Below are 18275 nucleotides of genomic sequence, written 5' to 3' on the forward strand. Positions count from 1 at the left end.
GGATATTAGAGATTACCCTGCTGCCTAGCTTCTCGTTCAACAGATCTGCCTCATCATGTGGCTGATATCGATGGGTGGTTTGTATAAAAAAATGGCGTGCGTATAAAGAATTGAAAATCGTAAAAATATATACACATGTCAGAAGTGAAACTTCTCAGTAAATTAATTATTACTCAGGTAAAAGCTCCGGTAGATGATCATGTACCAATATATGATCACTCCATGTATTCGTGTATCTATATTCACACTGTTTACACACTGTAGACGTGTTAATGATAATATTAATAAATAAAAATCTGCGTTTACTGCAAAAGACGTTATGCGACAGAATTTCCATCTAGAAGAAGAAGAAAGAAGAAAGAAAGATAAGAAGATTAGAAAGATCTAAAGTTCTATAATATAAATAAGTAACTATCTAACGAATACATCAACCAATATCGCGTTTTCTCGATCTCCCTTTCTAACTCTCTCTCTCAATCGCTCTCTCCTTTTTCTTCGACACAAACTGCACATCTTCGAGACGTTTAGTAAAAAATTACCTTCATGGACCTAAAGAAGTTTCCCTTCAAAAGTGTTGAAAGTAAAAAAGAACTAGCAAACGGGCAGGTTCATCTGATGTTGAGTGATAGCGCCCATGGACACTCAGTACAAGAAGGCTCGTACTCATTTCTGGCCTTTAAATGATTGATGTAGGAAGGACGGACGGAAGTTTGGAAATGTAAGGTTTGAAGGACTTTAACAGACCCTTCATAAAGAGTCCTAGAATCAGGACAAATATTTTTTTCATTACTGATCAAGCTCGATTATTTTCAATTGGATGGGAAAACAATGCAATGAGATAATTATTATACTTGTTGTAGAGAATGCTAACAGATTAAAAAATGTCTTAGTTTACCTACGATTTTGGAAGAAATTTTAAACTTTGTTTAGAGACGGAATACTTCAGTAAGAGATGCCTAAATAGGTTTTTTATCCTATGCATGTGTGTTAATCATTAACACACGCAAGCATGTACTATTAAATAACATTCGTCCCCGTTTAGCTTTAAAAAGCGAAAGACGTATTTTATTGTACGTGTAATTGGGGAATTTTAATTTCGTTAAACATTTTTCATTGCCACAGTATGTGCCGACTCAGTGAAGTGTTATTTATGTTTAAGATCGATAAATGTAATTAAATTAACGCTTGGACGGTGTAATTAATTACGAAAACCTCGTGATTTCAATCGGAGGCGCAAGTAGGCTTTTTGTGTAACATCCGGTCCAAAAGATTTGTCGATTTCAATTGAGCATTCGAAAATTTAAATTCAAAAATTCAAAACTTTAGAATGCATTTCTTGAAATTACAGTTTGTGAATTTGTTTGACGCATATTATTTTTCAGTTTTCAGAAAAGAATTGTGTTAACTAGAACTTTTCTTATAATAAAATAAACCCTTAACGTTTGGGCCATTGATTTGTGTTTCTATTTCGTGATCATTTGTTTTTGCTAATTGGTAAGTAGTTAGACTTTTTATTAAAAAGGTGGCAGGAGCCACATGGATGAGGAAAGCAAGAGATAGATCTTTGTGGAGAACACTTGGGGAGGCCTATGCTGAAAAGCAAGACAATCAAGAAACCGGTGTCTAATGGGAAATTATATGATAATATTTACATTTACCTTAATTTAATTTCGTTATTAAGCATAAGTAGTGTATAGAGTAGAAGTAGGATAAAATGTAACTTAAATGATTGTTAATAAAGGCTATATTTATTTATTTATTTATTTATTCAGACTTTTTATCTAAGACCGGTTTCCTCACTATATTTTCCTTGCGACTTGACCAACACTGTTCACAGACCCTTAAGTCATGGGCGTTGTCATGACTGGCGGACAGTCAGCTCCGCTCCTTACACTTGTAAAATCTCACGTATTGACTCATAGCATTAAGACCATAAACAATTGAGAGAAACTAAGGTACTTATCTCAAGAAGCTACAAGAATTCTCTACTGTCAATTAATTTTTAATTAAACTCAGATGAAGGAAAAGATTACGTCCTTGATACTTGAGAATTTATTTATAAAACAACAAAGTTTAATTCTCAACATTAAATTGGTATGGATATGTATTGATCGATAGATATGTCTAACTTCAATCAGTCATTGTGACAGACAAACGACCACATTGAATTGCGTAAAATGCGTACGAGTGTCGCAGCAAATCGTCCGGAGATAAATTCAGATCCGCTACATGGAGTTTCTTGTACTTATTTCAATAATTCGAATATATATTAGAATCGATTTCTAATGATATCTATGTATCTGCTATTCTGATCAATTGGTAAGTTAGGGCTGCAAAAAGAAGACAGTTAACTCAGGCTATATAAATAAATACTTATATAATTCTAAAGTAAAAAAACGCAACAGTCTTCTAGGACAAGAGCGTACCATTCTTGAAAGGCCAGCAACGCAATTGCGTGCCTTCTGGCAATGTCAGTGTCCATGTGCGGCGATATCACTTTATTTAGTAAATAACGTTTTATATATATATATAATAAAGGTTTCTCTAAGTAAAATATAGTAATTTTAGCTGAGCTGTGCATTGGAAACCCTATTAATAGTAAACACGGAATGATATTTGAGATTCCTTTTGTATCATTCTACTTTTTAATCAACCGATTGCCAAATTAAATTGTAAATAAATCAGTACTAACATGGTTTTTCACTTAATCAACCTTCCTTTATAATTCTAGAGTTACTAGAACTAAAAGTCTTCCCGCATGCCTCCCTCATTAGCTATTTTATTAATGAAAATATTGATATATTTTACAACAATCTTCCTACTTCTTTTGTATATTACGCTCTTAATGTAAGATTTTTTAATTTTTCCTTGCTAGTTTGATATTTTTAATCTCTATATACTATATGTGTGTTGTACAAATTGTGAAGTCATATTTTCTTGTACCTTTAGCATAAATGTCGTTTTAGGTATTCTAAATAAAATATATATATTTATTTATTTTAATAGATAACCATTTCATTTGTGAAAATTTTCCACTTTAACACTTTTTATACACATACTATCAAGTGCTAAATAAATATTGTCTTTATGCTTTGGAAGTAATCATAAGTTTAATTACATAATATAAAAATAAATTTATTACAATATTAAGATAACCTTTTGAGTGCTATTCACATCGCATTATTAAAATTCGTTGTCACGCAATATTTAAATGTACCAGTTTCATAAATCCATATAAAACGTGAAATCTAAGTTATTACTTCATATATTTAGCATGCATGTTTCACTATTGTGAAACATGCATGCTAAATATAAATGAAATCCCCAAACATTCGTAATATTCTAAACATTTATATGTTATTTCAAAATATGATCAAGCCATGCAAACAAGTAGAACCAGTATATAATCGCCTATTAAGCTATCATAATATTTGATATATCGTGGAATTAATAGTGAGTTAAAGGAGAACGCGACACCGGATACCGCGTTTATATATATATATATTTAAACAATTTAATTGGGAAATTATTTTTATAATATAATCCGTGTATATAAATAAATGTTTAAAAATCCATGGCGCTACAACCTTTTTAGGTCTGGGCCTCAGATTTCATCAGCCTTCTGTGGCTGACGCACGCCCTCTACTTTGGGTCTAAGGCAAGCTGGTTTCCTCACGATGTTTTTCTTCACCGTTTGAGTGAATGTTAAATGCGCACATAGAAATAAAGTCCATTGGTGCTCAGCCGCGGATCAATCATCGAAGAAAAAAGTCAGTCAGAGGTGAGAGTCACACACGCTGAAGCAACTAGACCGATACTGCTATCAGTCAGTATAAAAGCTAATATTTAAATTTTTTCCCGCAATTTCGAACCAATGAATACCATCAAAAATTTAAAAAAAATAAATACCATATTTGTTTGCGCATTATTTTTTTGAAGATTATTCCACAAAATGACCAATATTACCGCTATTTAAGTAAAAACAATATTTTTTTTGTTTAAAATTTTTGGAAATATATTTCAGTAACGGATAATGTTACGACTTGTTTTTATCACGACGGTTTTGGTGAGAAGAATAATTCATAAGTTCGTTATGGCCACTTTGAAGACCCATTGTTCACATTGTTGATGTTGTGCTTTTTGTATGAACGCAATAACAATAAGAAGAATAAAGTGGAGAGATTTGGAAGGAAAAGCGATATTTTTGTTTGTAATGGACCATATTTCTTTAATCTACATTGATTTTGTTTTTATATAACCGCTCTACCTAAAGTTATCTGTGCCGAAAAGAGACTGTGATTTCATAACAGCGTATACATTAACAGAAGAGTGCATTGTGCTATTTAGTAGTAGTCGTTATCTATCTAACACACTCTCTCTCTTTGGCCGGTAGAGGCTCAGAGCGTCGTGATCAGCAAGGAAACATCTGGAGCGGTTCTCTCTCCACCGGTTTCTGTCTTATTACAGTATAAAATAGACTTTTGGATCAGTCCATCTGGTTGGTCAAGGGCCACGTGATTTCCTGTGGTACAAACCACGTGCCTAAGATATATCTTTTTTTTCTCATCGCCTGCGCCACAATAATTCTCTGTCGGCATATAGTAGATACATAATATAGGAATTAGTGTACATTACCCAAACAGCATAACATGAGATTGATAATTACTCGTAATTGGCTACTAATCGCTTCCAATAAAGTATTAAGAAATTACACTCGGTACGGAACCACCGAATACCTACTTAACCGGCACTTTCCTATAGCGAATTTTCACTCGTTACGACATAAAGAAAAAACTAGATTGACAATTACGATAACAGATTTCGACAAACGATTTGAAGAATGCTGCAAGCGCAAAAACATGAGTTGTAATGAACGTATGCTTGTGTACACGGGTAATTTGACACTATATGACAATAAATTATTGTGTAGTAGGTATAATTTTTTTTAAAATATTACTGGGAGCAAACGAGTAGTAGGCACATCTAATGATAAGTGATACCTCACCCCTTAGACACATTGCCAAAAGTCTCGCAAGTGCGTTGCCGGCCTTTAAAAAGTTGGTACGCTCTTTTCTTGATGGACCCTTAGTTTAGGTTCTAAAATACTTAAGTGGTCAGGTGGATTCACATAGTAGGACGCGGAGAAAATTGACTTAAAAAATACTCACTTGCGGAACAACGGAAAAATCGTGTCCATTGGCGGTAGAATCACTTGAAAAGAATATATCGATTTAATAACTATACTCTCGTACTCCAGAGTGTTGGATCATAATGTTAAAAAAACAATGATAAAAATAGGTTTAATCTACACTGAGAGGGAAGGTTTTTGCTCGTTTAAATCGAATAGACTCCAAAACGGATTTACCGATTTCAGAAATTGTTTCACCATTATAAACCTACATTATATCTCATAAGCTGTACAATATTTTCAGAGTACAATAAGTCTGGAATCCGCTTGAAAACCTAATAATGTAACCCAAGGTAATACCAATAAGAATCATATAAAGTACTACAGTTTTATACAAGACATTACAACGCTATAGATCTATGACACGCCTACTACAAACTCAATAGCAAACTGTCGTGTCGGCGTCTATTTGTGTAGTTCAAAATCAAATAGTTTTAGGATGGAATATTCCTACCCTATTTGAATTGAAATAATACTCTTAATTGTATATGAGTTATCTTAAATAAACAATATAGCATGACACACAGATAAAATGTGAACTTCAAAGACTTTATGGTATGGACGAAGGAGAAGAAGGAGAAGGGGGTGCCCTAAAAAAGCAGCAAGAAATAGCAGCAGTAGCAGGACCCGGAAGAAGAAAGGTATCTATGGACGGAGACAGTTGGAAATGCTGAAGGCCGTTTTACCCGTAAAGGGTATCGATGGTTCTGAAGGTAGGTAATATATAAGATATATAGGCTAACAAGATAAATAAAATAATGTATAAAATTTAAAAAATCTAAGTTATATCTTTTTCGTCATGATTGGAAATGAAACGGGCTTCATTTATTATCATTACCTTAAATAATTACTTCTAAATTAACAAAATAAGTTATTGTAAGATAAAGTAATTGTTAGCGATTATGCAAATGAAAATGAATTCTACAAAGAGGCCGAATGGACTTAAGTATGTAATTACATATAAAAACATACGCACAAAAGCACTTAGATTTTGACAATGTTAAATACAAGTTACCATACAAGGCGAACAAATATCGGATAATCAAAATGCTGCCGATACTGAGCCAAAAATGTACAAGTTGATAAAAAGCTTTAGATATTACGACTCAGTTCCATGGAAGTTTATCGTTAACTGTGGGACTCGTTAAATACTTTCGTCGAAACAGGTTTATAATACGTGCGTTTATCATGTTACATCTAACGTACGTCAAAGTAGATGTCAAAACTTTATGCATCGTAGGTATGGCATATAACATAGCAATAATTTTGTGTGGTTGGGAATTTAATATGTGAGACATAAAGACTTAAAGATAGTCAAATCAGAAAAAAAGATTTGTAGGAGTGTAATAATAACACTTTTTTACAGAATATAAACAAATGAAGACGGAGAATGTAAATAGGAGGTCTTACTGGTAAAATACAATCAGTAGTAACTAATTTTTTCTTATTTAAAGAATAAAAGTGGAAAAGTCCTAGATATGTTTCAGGAAAATATCCCGTATGTTTCACGAAACATTAACATTCTACCAATGTAGCAAACGATGTATATGGGCGGTATTACTGCTAAAAGATTTTTTTAGGGTATTTTTCAAGTGTATATATCCATTTGTAATATCAGATAGTTTTTATTTTCTTTTTTTATATTTACTTTATCCAAAGCATCGCATACAAAAACTATCACTTAACAGTAACCAACGGTGAAATGTAAAGAGTCCTCAAGACAAGTTTCATCTCGTCTCAACGATAAATGAGAGCGACTTTCGCGATACTGATTCACGGTATCAATCGGAGAGGCGGCAAAAACAAACCGCCTAATAGCCTTTAACAAATGCCTATAATTCCATTAAATTATCCCAAATGACACAATTAGGGAGCGATAAGCCTTAATAATGAAACGGATTACATTTTCAATCACAGATATTAATTTAAGTCCTTTTAGCGCCACCATAATATTGTGTATTTATTATAGTATATACAACTGTTATTGCATGAATAAGGTAAGCATATTTTTTCCACAAAAAAATATTTTGAACACTTTAATGATCATTATTTTACAACTGAGAATTATGTTATTTTAATAACTGAACCTAAAGTTTTTTGTAGAATGTATTAATGAATAACAGGAACATGATATTCACAATAATTCCATGTATTTTCTAATAAGACTTTTTGACGATTTATTTAGCAGTAGTAACAATTAAATTTTTATTTTAAAATATTAGATTTTAAATGTATTTAATTGACTTATATGTTATGTTTAAAATATTTATTTATTAATATATTTTTTCGTCTTAGTGTTTTCATTTATAAAATACAGTCAAACCGTTTACGAGGACATCGTTTATACAACATACCGGTTATATTGACAAAATCAAAGGTCTCGGCTGAATTCTATTGTATTGGGTTCTTTATAACGTCATCGGCTGTGACGACTATCGGTTTTTACGACCGATGAGGAGTCTCTTCGATGTCGTTATTACAGATTTTGACTGTATATGTGTGTGTAAGATTACTTATAACTAAATAAATGAGAAAACAAAAACATGTAAATAGGATACCTGTCAATTATCTCTTAATCCTTTTCGCTAATCATATGCAAATTATTGGACTAGAAATCAAAGACTAGATAACTTGTCATACAATGTTTTTCTAGAAGTATACTTTATATATTTTACATACATACAAAATAAGTCTAAGCGACTACTATTTTCTTCTACTTATTTATTTATTTATTTCGTAATCTTACAGCTAATATAAATATATAATTACAAACAAATACACTGAAAATATAGCCAAAGATTAGAAAGACTTATTTATGTCTTACATAATCAAAGCCGCCTGAAGAAATATTGAAAAATCAAGAGCTGAAACTTGCATGAAATAAACTTAATAGAATTTTTTTCGCGTTCACATTTTTTATCAACTACAGGGTTAATATTTTTTAAAAATCAGTGGCGGTGCAAAGCTTTTATGTCTGGCTTATTTGTCAAACTAATAGGCAAGTATGAAGAAGGTGATCAGCCTCCTGTGCCTGACAAACACCGATGACTTTGGTTCTAAAACAAGCCGGTTTTCTCGGAATGTTTTTCTTCACCGTTCGAGCGAATGTTAAATGCGTATAAAGACAGAAGTCGATTTCTGTACAGCCGGAGATCGAACCTATGACTTCGAAGCCACTAGGCCAACACTGCTCTGGAAGAGCTAACGGTTTATAAATAGGCATCATAGAAAAACAGATACATAAATCGAAGGTCCAAATGTAAGAGGTTCTAGAGCCACAGGTTCCTCTTTATTTTATGCAAATCTTGGATAATATAATAGATATCGTAAAATGCAAACAAAACGTAAGTACGTTTAAGTGCTATTGCGTTATATAAATTTTATTGTACCTTAACAATTTAAATGACGTAAATGTTGTAACAATTGGTGTTGTAACGTGAATATCTTTTAAGAATTGTCGTTGAAGTATTGTAATGGCGGTCAAAGATATTTTGCAGCGGATATGTCGTAAATTTTATCGTAATTGTGGTGACATTTTATAAAACCGAAATTTAATGCTTCCCAGTGGATTAAGGATTTAAGTTGTAATATTAATAAATATTGGCGCTTTTGACTTCCTGTAAAATAAACTAACTTGTTTTTATAGAAAAATGTTATTTTTGATATTTAAATTTATACAAGATGATTCGAAGGGCCTTCTTTGAGATTTTTTTACGTTTTCGGATTTTAAATTACAAACATCCAAGTTGAATGATAAAAAACTCTCGGTACTCTTTGGAAAAGCAAATCATTATTTAAAAACACTTATTTTAAAACAAATATAGCAAATTAATTAGAAGTAGCCTGTCCCAGGCCCTTTTATCACCTAGATAGTCGCTTTTTACACAGGTTTTGTTAAATTTATTAAAAGGCAGAGATTATAGCGCCTCTCCGAACTAATTATAGAAGAGTATCCCTTTTCCGAAAAACTAATTACTAACTTTAGATAGTGTAGTACGGGGAAATATAGGTAGATATAGCTAGGATTAGGAGTGACATCTTTATTTTTATATATACCTTTTTTTTATGAAACAGGGGGCAAACGGGCGGAAGGCTCACCTTACGTTAAGTGATACCGCCGCCCATGGACACTCTCAATGCCAGAGGGCTCGCGAGTGCGTTGCCGGCTTTTTAGGATTGGTCTTTTCTTGAAGGACCCTAACCTTTATTCGTCTGGACCTCAGATTTCTGAATCTGCACAGTGATATTTTTAATAGGCAAACAGGTGGCGATTATGTGTGTCAGACACAGAAGGTTGACATATTTCTATATAAATCGAAATGCCAGGTATGTATGACGGCGTAAAACATTGCTCATATTTTTGAAATGTAGAACATGCCATTTGAAACGAAAGTTTTAATATATTATCGACATCAAGATAACATCGCATTTACCGAGATTTCAAACTGACAGGCGACTTATTTTCTTTTCACGAACATAATGCAACATGTAATTTTCGATTAATCCTACTACCATTTAGCTCGATGTAGAAATTACTTTTACTCTCAAAATCGCCTCCCTGGTTCCACACGTGTGGAGAATGGTTTACGGCTATTTGTTAAATGAAACCAGTATTTCACTGTGTTAATTATATTTTATTGTTAACCAGACAATGGCGAAAAAGGAAGTACCACCAATGGCACCGTTTAATGTATAGAAACAGAAGGGCATGGTTAGAAATATTATATACTTTATGCTACTGACTATACGTACAAAATATTAATCTAAATATATTGCTTCTGTGATAAAAATGTATAATAACATCGCATCTTAAATAAATAAATAAAAATCTTAATGAAATCTTGCCTCATATATAGCAGGAAAAAGAACATTGATTCCTGATTAATGTCGTTTGCTGCGATAATTGGCCATTTTTATTGCAGACTACTACTAGGCTTAGCAGGGGTCGCACCTTGCAGCGTGAAGAGCAAATGTATGTGCATTAATGAACACACGTCTGGTAAAAAAAATATGTTCAGTTAGAATATGTTTACATAAATTCTTTTCGACCATCTTTGAATGTACATCATTTTATTTATTAAATTTAAACGTTTTCGTGATGCTTTTGTTGATTTACATATATCAAAACCATCATTTTCGACCATCCTTTTTTTTATAATAATATAATAATAATTTTAGATATATATTTAGATATCCGATATTTTTAATTTAATTAAAAGTGGAGCATCGTACTTAGTTTGTAAGATTTAGTTCCACTTTTCTAAACGATATATTATTATATATTGTTACTAAATTATTTTTTTATAATATTATTTAAATTTTTTATTTAGATTTTATTTTATTTTAGTTATAGTTGTCGTTATTAAGAGTTCCTTTTTGTTAATTAATTAACCCTCAGTAGGTGTTTATTTTTTTGTATTGTTCCATATTATGGTTGCCTAGAAGAAATCGCTAGGTAGCGATAAGGCCGCTCGTTGCCTAATAACTAATTAAAAACTAAAACCTTCTTACTTTTTGCTTTTTTATAATTATGATTATGTATATTAAGGTAACAAAGTATAAATAAATATATTGTATGGGGCGAAAATTCTAATGTTTTGCGACTGAACATACCTGCTGCGACTACAGCTAATTCTACTTATTTAAAACTTTCCAAAATTAACATTGTATTTAGTTGGTTTTACAATTAAAGTTACTACTCGCACGGATTAAAACAAAAACGAACCAAAGTACAAGTCAGTGAAACTCAATCAACTCAATAAATACAAAATAACTATACTTTATCGAACATTAATTTTTCAATGCAAACGGCCAAGACAAATTATTAGGACTTATTGCGATATTGTATAATTAAATTTATTATTACTATTAGGGACTACATACATCGAATCGCAACACCAAAAATTTATGGCAAGGTTTTTAGGCTTAAATACTAAGAAAGTTTCGCATAAGAAATATAACCTTAAACTGTACAACGTTATTTAAATGTTTATATTTGACTGTATAAGAGAATAATGACATAATTGAAGATTTTAAAATTTTCCTTTTAAGAGATTTTGAATATAAAATGCGCTACATGATGGAGTAATTTTATTATGGCATTCGACCGACATATCAAGAATTACTGACCGTTGATTTGAAAATTTTAATCATTAATTGCATTACCAAATTAAGTGTTGTTTAACCCAGCGATAGTAATTAAATGTAATACTGCATCTGGCTTTACAAAATTTAAGTTTAACGGTTTAACTACAGTGAGGTATGTCCATATATTATTATGAGAGCTTTATTAATTTCTTTAACATTTTTGAAAAGATTTTTATCTTGTTAAGCCAAATTAGAAATTCTCTACATAAGTACACACACGTTTTTTAAATTATCTTAATGTGTGGACTTAGTCATCACATCTGTCTGTCAAAATCCGTCGATTTTTGTGAGTAAAAAATTATTTCGATCTTCCTTCACCGTACGAATCCGGGTTAGACTTATACCGAAGAGAATAGATACCCATTGATACTATGAAGCTGCAGTGTTCGTTATTTTAATATAAAAAATTAAGTTAACGTTGCAATAAAAATTATAAAATAATATTTATCTATATAAATAACATATATATCTATATAAATAATATTTATCTATTTTAAACAATTAAAATACATATTTATTATGTATAGCATTTTAACGTGTACACTTTGCAGAAAAAAATATTAAAAAATAGTATTGTACGGAAAGCGACCAAAATGCTTGGCTTTATTTTAAGAACATCATCTAGTTTTACCCAAGTAAAGACATTGAAAATTCTATATTGTGCGTATGTTAGAAGCAACTTAGAGTATGCATCACAAGTTTGGAACCCTCAGTATGCTTTTTACAATAATAGAATTGAAAATATCCAAAAAAAAATTCTTAAGCACTTGCAATTTAAGGCCAAAATTTCGCTGCCTGATTACAGAGCCCGGTGTAAACATTTTCACATGTTACCATTGTCATTACGACGTGATATTGCGGACACTATCTACCTTATGAAAATTGCTACTGGCGAAGTCGATTGTACTGAGCTAGTGAGTAAAATAAGCCTTCGAACATATAACAAAACACTTAGAATTATGAACATATTGCACGTCCCGAGAGTAAACACAAATTATAGAGGGAGGAACTTTATGGTTAGGGCAGCAAACAAATTCAATAACTCAACGGTGGACATTGATATGTTCGCTTGGAGTGTGGAGGCAGCAAGGAGAGCTCTGGTACAAAATTATTTTAACCAGGATGAATGAAATGTATTGACTTCATTTTCATTGTCAACAAATTAAATTCCGTTTTTCTGTTTATTGTTATTGTTTTGTTTAACACTAAAATTTTTTGAAATGTCTAGGTACCTTCTTGTTATATATATTCATTCAAATTAAACTATTTGTGAAGATTTATAATTGGCCCATGTTGTTATGTATATATTCATCTATTTTTGTATTGTGCTGTGAATCTTCTTATGAATAAATAAATAAATATTTTTTTAATAATACGTAGGAACAAACTTATGAAAGAAATCTAACGTTGTAAAAACAGTTAACACATAAAAAAGGGAATTAGTGTGAACTACGACTGATGTATGTCAAAATCCATACGTTTATGACATGACACGTGAGAATTATCGATAAAAGTATCATCTGATCTTAGAGGTTGGTTGTTAAATTTATAGAGTCCCAGCATCAAACCGAAGATTTATTAGATCAAACGCTTTTATCTGTTATGTTAATGGTTTTAAAAGGCTAAGGTAAAATACCAGATATTTTTATTAATTATTACCTAAAATATTTTATTAAGTTTACAATGCTCTGTATAACTCGGCTTATTCGGTTGGTGTATATAAATTACTTTATAAAACAGAACTTGATAAGCCAAATCGTAACTAAAATCTGGCGCTGTTGTTTGAAGTTGTACTTCTTTTGGCGCATTATGGAAAAATTATATGAGTAAATTTTTAGAATAAGATAAATTTTTTGAAAATATTTTTATCTTGTTAAGCCAAAGAATTATTAATTCTTTACATAAGAACACACACGTTTTTAAAAATCTTAATGTCTAGACTAAGTCATCACACCTGTGTCTGTCACACGCCATCGACTTTTGTATGTAAAACATGTTTTCTTACGATGTTCCTTTACCGTACGAATCAGGGTTAGACTTAAGAGATTACCCATTGATACTACGAAGCTGCAATGTTCGTTATTTTAGTTTAATAAAGTTTATACTTCTGAGATTTCGTTAAATATATGTGAAATATCATCGCAATACTAAAATTTTCCATCCGTGTTATTCACGTATAATTACTTTGTCACACTTACAGGGCTACATTCCTTACTCTGCATACAATCTTATCAAAACAAATATGAAGAGAACGGTATGAAAATAATTCCAGCAAAAATATCCGATCAAAATCCACAAAACAATATAATTTACTTCTCAATTGCTGACCGTTTTTCGAATAGCAATAAAACATTGCCTGATGTATTATTTATCTGTGCATTTTGACAGAACAGTAACGCAATTTATAGGGCAACACCATTGTTGTATATTGAAAGGTCTTAAGTCTTGTTAAGTTATGTACTGTGGTTACAAGTAACACGGTACTAAATCACGAATAATATTGCATTTATCATTGTACAGTGTATGTGTAAGATTATATTATAAAAGTAGACATTCCTATGGCAGTGATTTATTCATAATGTGTTAACGGATAAATAGGACTTTTTGAAGTGTTAAAGTTAAATTATTAGTAACCAATTTATTAAAGAATTAGAATAGCTATATTCTTTATATAAATTTAACTATAGTCAACATTTTAGTTTTTTCTACAAATGTAGAACAAGGCGAATTTTTTTAAAATCTTATCTTGTTACGTAGAAGTAAAACATATAAGACGTGTACATAAGTACACAACTCTTATCAATACAACAAAAGTTCTTGGTACAATTATTAAGGCTTCTAAATACACTTTGATATCATGTGTTAACAATCTCTGATGATAAAAAGTTAATAGACAAGCGTACAGTCCGACACGGCTTATCGCTATCATCGCAATGAGGCGTCGGATTGTTAAATTCCAACTACATAGTTGATTTTTATTTATTTTCGAAATGCATCTATAATATTTATCTTTAATACTTGTATACTGTACTAACAAATGATATATATGCTTACAAAGTTACAGGTGTGTCAAAGATGGATGAATATTGGGAAGAAAAGAAAATAAAGAAAAAGTAACAGATGTTACAATAAAATAAATAAACTTCAGTGGAATAGGCTCGCTTGTGCTTGGTGCGAAAGAGTACTAAACTGGTGCCCAAAGCATAGGCATAGCAATTGAAAAAGAGGAAGACATCTTAGAAGGTAGACCAAATAAAAGAAACCACATGGCAGAAAGGGGCACAGAGAAGAGAGGAATGACGGGATTTGGAGGAGGTCTACACCAGAAAAGGGCACAAGGTGTTTTGATTACACAGTAAGAAATCTAGTTTGTTACGTTATAATCTACTTACTACAAGATTACTACAAGATAAAAATCTTTTCAACAATTTTATACTAAAAACTAATTTTTCATATATTATTTTTTTATATATAAAATTAGTTTTTTTATATATAAAAAACGAAACTAACAATAGAAAAAACTTGTTGACTATCTAACTTCAGGGTGTAGGCTGGCCACACGCGTCAGCGTTTAATGTAATACGAAAAGCAGCAAAACAATTCACATTCATTAGACATTGGCCGTGAAAGAGTAATTCTCCTATGACTAAGTAACGTAAGGTGGGTCAATAATCTTTAAAAAAACAACTCTGTTCACAAATCTAAATAACATCTTATGATCGAGAGCATTTCTAGAACTTCACTTCATATTTTTCCATGTAATTTTTCTGATCTAATTTTGATCTGTTTTTGTTTTGGTGGTATGGGATTATATATTGAAAGTGCATAGTTTTATTGTTGTCAAGAAGACTGTTTTCATTTTAAGGCCGTTTACCTCCTCTTTCCTGGAAAACCTCTAAGGTTTGCAATAAGAAGTTTTACCGAACACCAAATATTTCAATGGATGCAATTTTCAGCGAAAAGTGGCCTTAAAGGTCGTCAGGCCTGTATGCCTGGGACATTGGGATTCACAGTTTAGGACACTGAATAGTTACTTGATTCGATTTAAGGCCCTAATTTCAATAATTACAGTTTCATTGCGTGAGGTTTTATAACATGTAGCTACAAAACGCATGTGAAACTTCAAAGCACATCAAAATATTTTTGAAATAACATATATTTAAGTTATGAGAGTATTAAGATATTAAACTACGTATTTAGAAACAGTTAAAAATATATTTATTTATTTACTTTTCGTTACCCTATACAAAATAAGTTATGAGCGGGCGGCCTTAACAAACGATATGTACCAGCAACCCTTCAGACGGTAAAGTACTAAAAGTGCATAAATAATCAACAAAAAAGAACACCAACTATCTATCTGCACCGCATATCATGCTATCTGACCGCAAATTCTTTCTTCTCTCATACATTTACAGACTTAGTGTTTCATTGTTTTGTTTGTGATTTTTATAAGAACAGGGGTCAAAAGGACAGGAAAGTAGCAAGATGTTAAGTGATAGCGCTGCCCATGGACACTCTCAATACCAAATGCGGTAGAAGATGCAGTCAGATGTTGTCTCTACGCAGCGCCTAGGAAAGGTAATAGTCGTTGACGATTCATTTAATATGCTTAAGTGGATGGACCTAGCTCCCAGAGGTGTGAACAATACTCCACGTGGGGCCGAATTTGCACATACAGTTGCAAGCTGTGGCCCGAAGCGAAGTACCGTCTTGCCTTACCGAGCACACCAAGCTTTTTGGAGACCAATTTAGCCTTCTCCTCCAAATGACGACAAAATTGTACGTTAATACTGATAAATGTAAATATATGTGTAATGGTAGCATATTTTGTGTTGCTCCAGGGATCTGAATAAGATTACTTTATCGTTAAGCGAAATAAGGAATTGATAACAACTACCGGACTTAAATCTATAACAAAGTTATATAAATACAAATGGATGTCATTGGTCAGTTAAACATATAATTTAAGTACCAGAGAAAGTTAAGTAACAATAAACATCTTATCAGTTTCATTCAATTGTGAATTTATATCTCAGAATGTGTATCTTATCCGTCTTAATAGCGCTGTGTTTAAAATTTTAAATGCGTAGTATTCAGACATGTGCTACGCAGATTGTCTGAGGTTTTTCTTACGAATTCTTTTAATTACTGTGCATCGGACACCATAAGGCACTTTGTATTTAATCGCACGTATTGGATTTTAAATATCTAGCAGTATTAGTCGGTTATACGGTACACTTGAAATCACCTACTAATAATCTGCAAAAGTTACAGAACTATTTATATATAATATTATTATCTATATAATATTTTTAAATAAAAAATCACTGACAGACCTATTATAAGAAAATAGAGTATATAGGTTTATATAAAAAAGTATGGATAGCACTAAACACATTATTAAGACCGTTCTTAATGTGTGACTTCCTCCTATTGTGTAAATCTGAAAGCGTTATTTGTTTTCCGTATTTGTAAACATTACGGCTATATATATAAAGATAGAAGTAAAACTAATATTTGTATGTAATTTATGTATTAATGTTATATATAATAAGTTTCAAGGGCAAAACCTCTCAAAATCACCGCTTATTACCAATAGTTTTTTCGCTCCTAATCGTCCGTCATAATACCTTCATAGTTCGTGAGAAATGGCTTTATTTGTGTTGGTGTATGTAACTTACAATATGATTAGTTAACCTCTGACGAAATTCATTAACTAACACAGATGAACACTGCGCATTGTTTAATTGTCCGCATTACTTTGAAAATTAAGTATCGCGTTTCACACGAGGCATTTTTCAAAATTCGAATGCGATGTACACGGAATGCGTGCAAACGGTACACGAGTTGTTTCACTACTGGCTATAGCTTAGTAGTAAGTTGAAAAGCCTCAGGCTATGAGGCTGTTGATAGGGCTGTCAAATATACTTATATATACTTGACTGACTAGGTATTAGGAAAAATCTAGTTTTTATTGTTTCAAGATGAGCCCTTACTTTCACTGTAAACAGTTCTAGGAAACTACAATATTAAGCAGGTTACATCTATATATTTTAAAATAAAAAATCCCCGTTTTATTGAACGAAATACAGTAATTGTGTTGTGAGCATTGTTAGCAACACTTCGGTGTGTGACTTTCATCCCTTCGGTGGTAGGTTCGATCCCCGACTGTGCACCAATAGATATGTGCGCATCAAACATTCACGGTGAAGGAAAACCGGCTAGCCTTAGACCTAAAACGTCGGCGGCGTGTGACGCATAACAGGCTGATCACCTACTTGCCTATTAGATAGACAAATGATCATGAAACAGATACCTGAGGCCCGAACCTAAAAAGGTTGTAGAGCCAATGATTTATTTTTTATAAATACTTACAGCTCTCAACACATCTGCTCATAGTTCTAGCTGACTGATTGCAAGACAAGACTTATAAATAAAATAATAATGGAAAGCAAACTTAGAAATATTACAAATATATAAAAGCCATCTGAATATTAGTAATCTCAGGTGATAATACGGTAATCATAATGATTTCGGAAGCAGGGTTTATTGATTCTAAATTATTGATCTATATAGTTTGGCAGCCCTGTTGACTAGTGTATTAATTCATGATTTGAGATAACTCGGTGCAAACATGGAACTAACTGTCGTGGGACCGAGACATCGGCCTTTTTTCATTGAGACACGCCACACTTAATTCCATTTTCATTATTCGTAAGTGTACGCTAACTTATTTATGCAATGATGTATTTTCATGAGCTCGTAGGTTTATAGAAAATTAATTTACGCATTTTAATTTCCTCCTTTTATTCCTCATGGATATACTTACTAAACTGCAGTGGAAGATACTAATAAATAAGCTATCGAACGTACGGAACTGATAAATCGCAATTCAATCATGTTCCTTTCTGATTGAACAAAAAATACACCCAATTAA

The 18275-nt window shown here is 31.9% G+C and overlaps 1 protein-coding gene across 2 annotated transcripts in view; it reads right to left on the reverse strand.

The window, feature by feature from the left end:
• Positions 1-17184, reverse strand: part of LOC111002571 (inositol-trisphosphate 3-kinase B) — a 56759-nt gene extending 39575 nt beyond the window's left edge. For both annotated transcript variants that reach the window (XM_045628767.1, XM_045628765.1), the window contains exon 1: positions 17020-17184. The gene's annotated coding sequence lies outside the window, so the exon portion shown is untranslated. The remainder of the gene's footprint in view (positions 1-17019) is intronic.
• Positions 17185-18275: the final 1091 nt, after the last annotated feature.

The sequence above is a fragment of the Pieris rapae genome, chromosome 6 (assembly GCF_905147795.1).
Source record: "Pieris rapae chromosome 6, ilPieRapa1.1, whole genome shotgun sequence".
Lineage (NCBI taxonomy): Eukaryota > Metazoa > Arthropoda > Insecta > Lepidoptera > Pieridae > Pieris > Pieris rapae.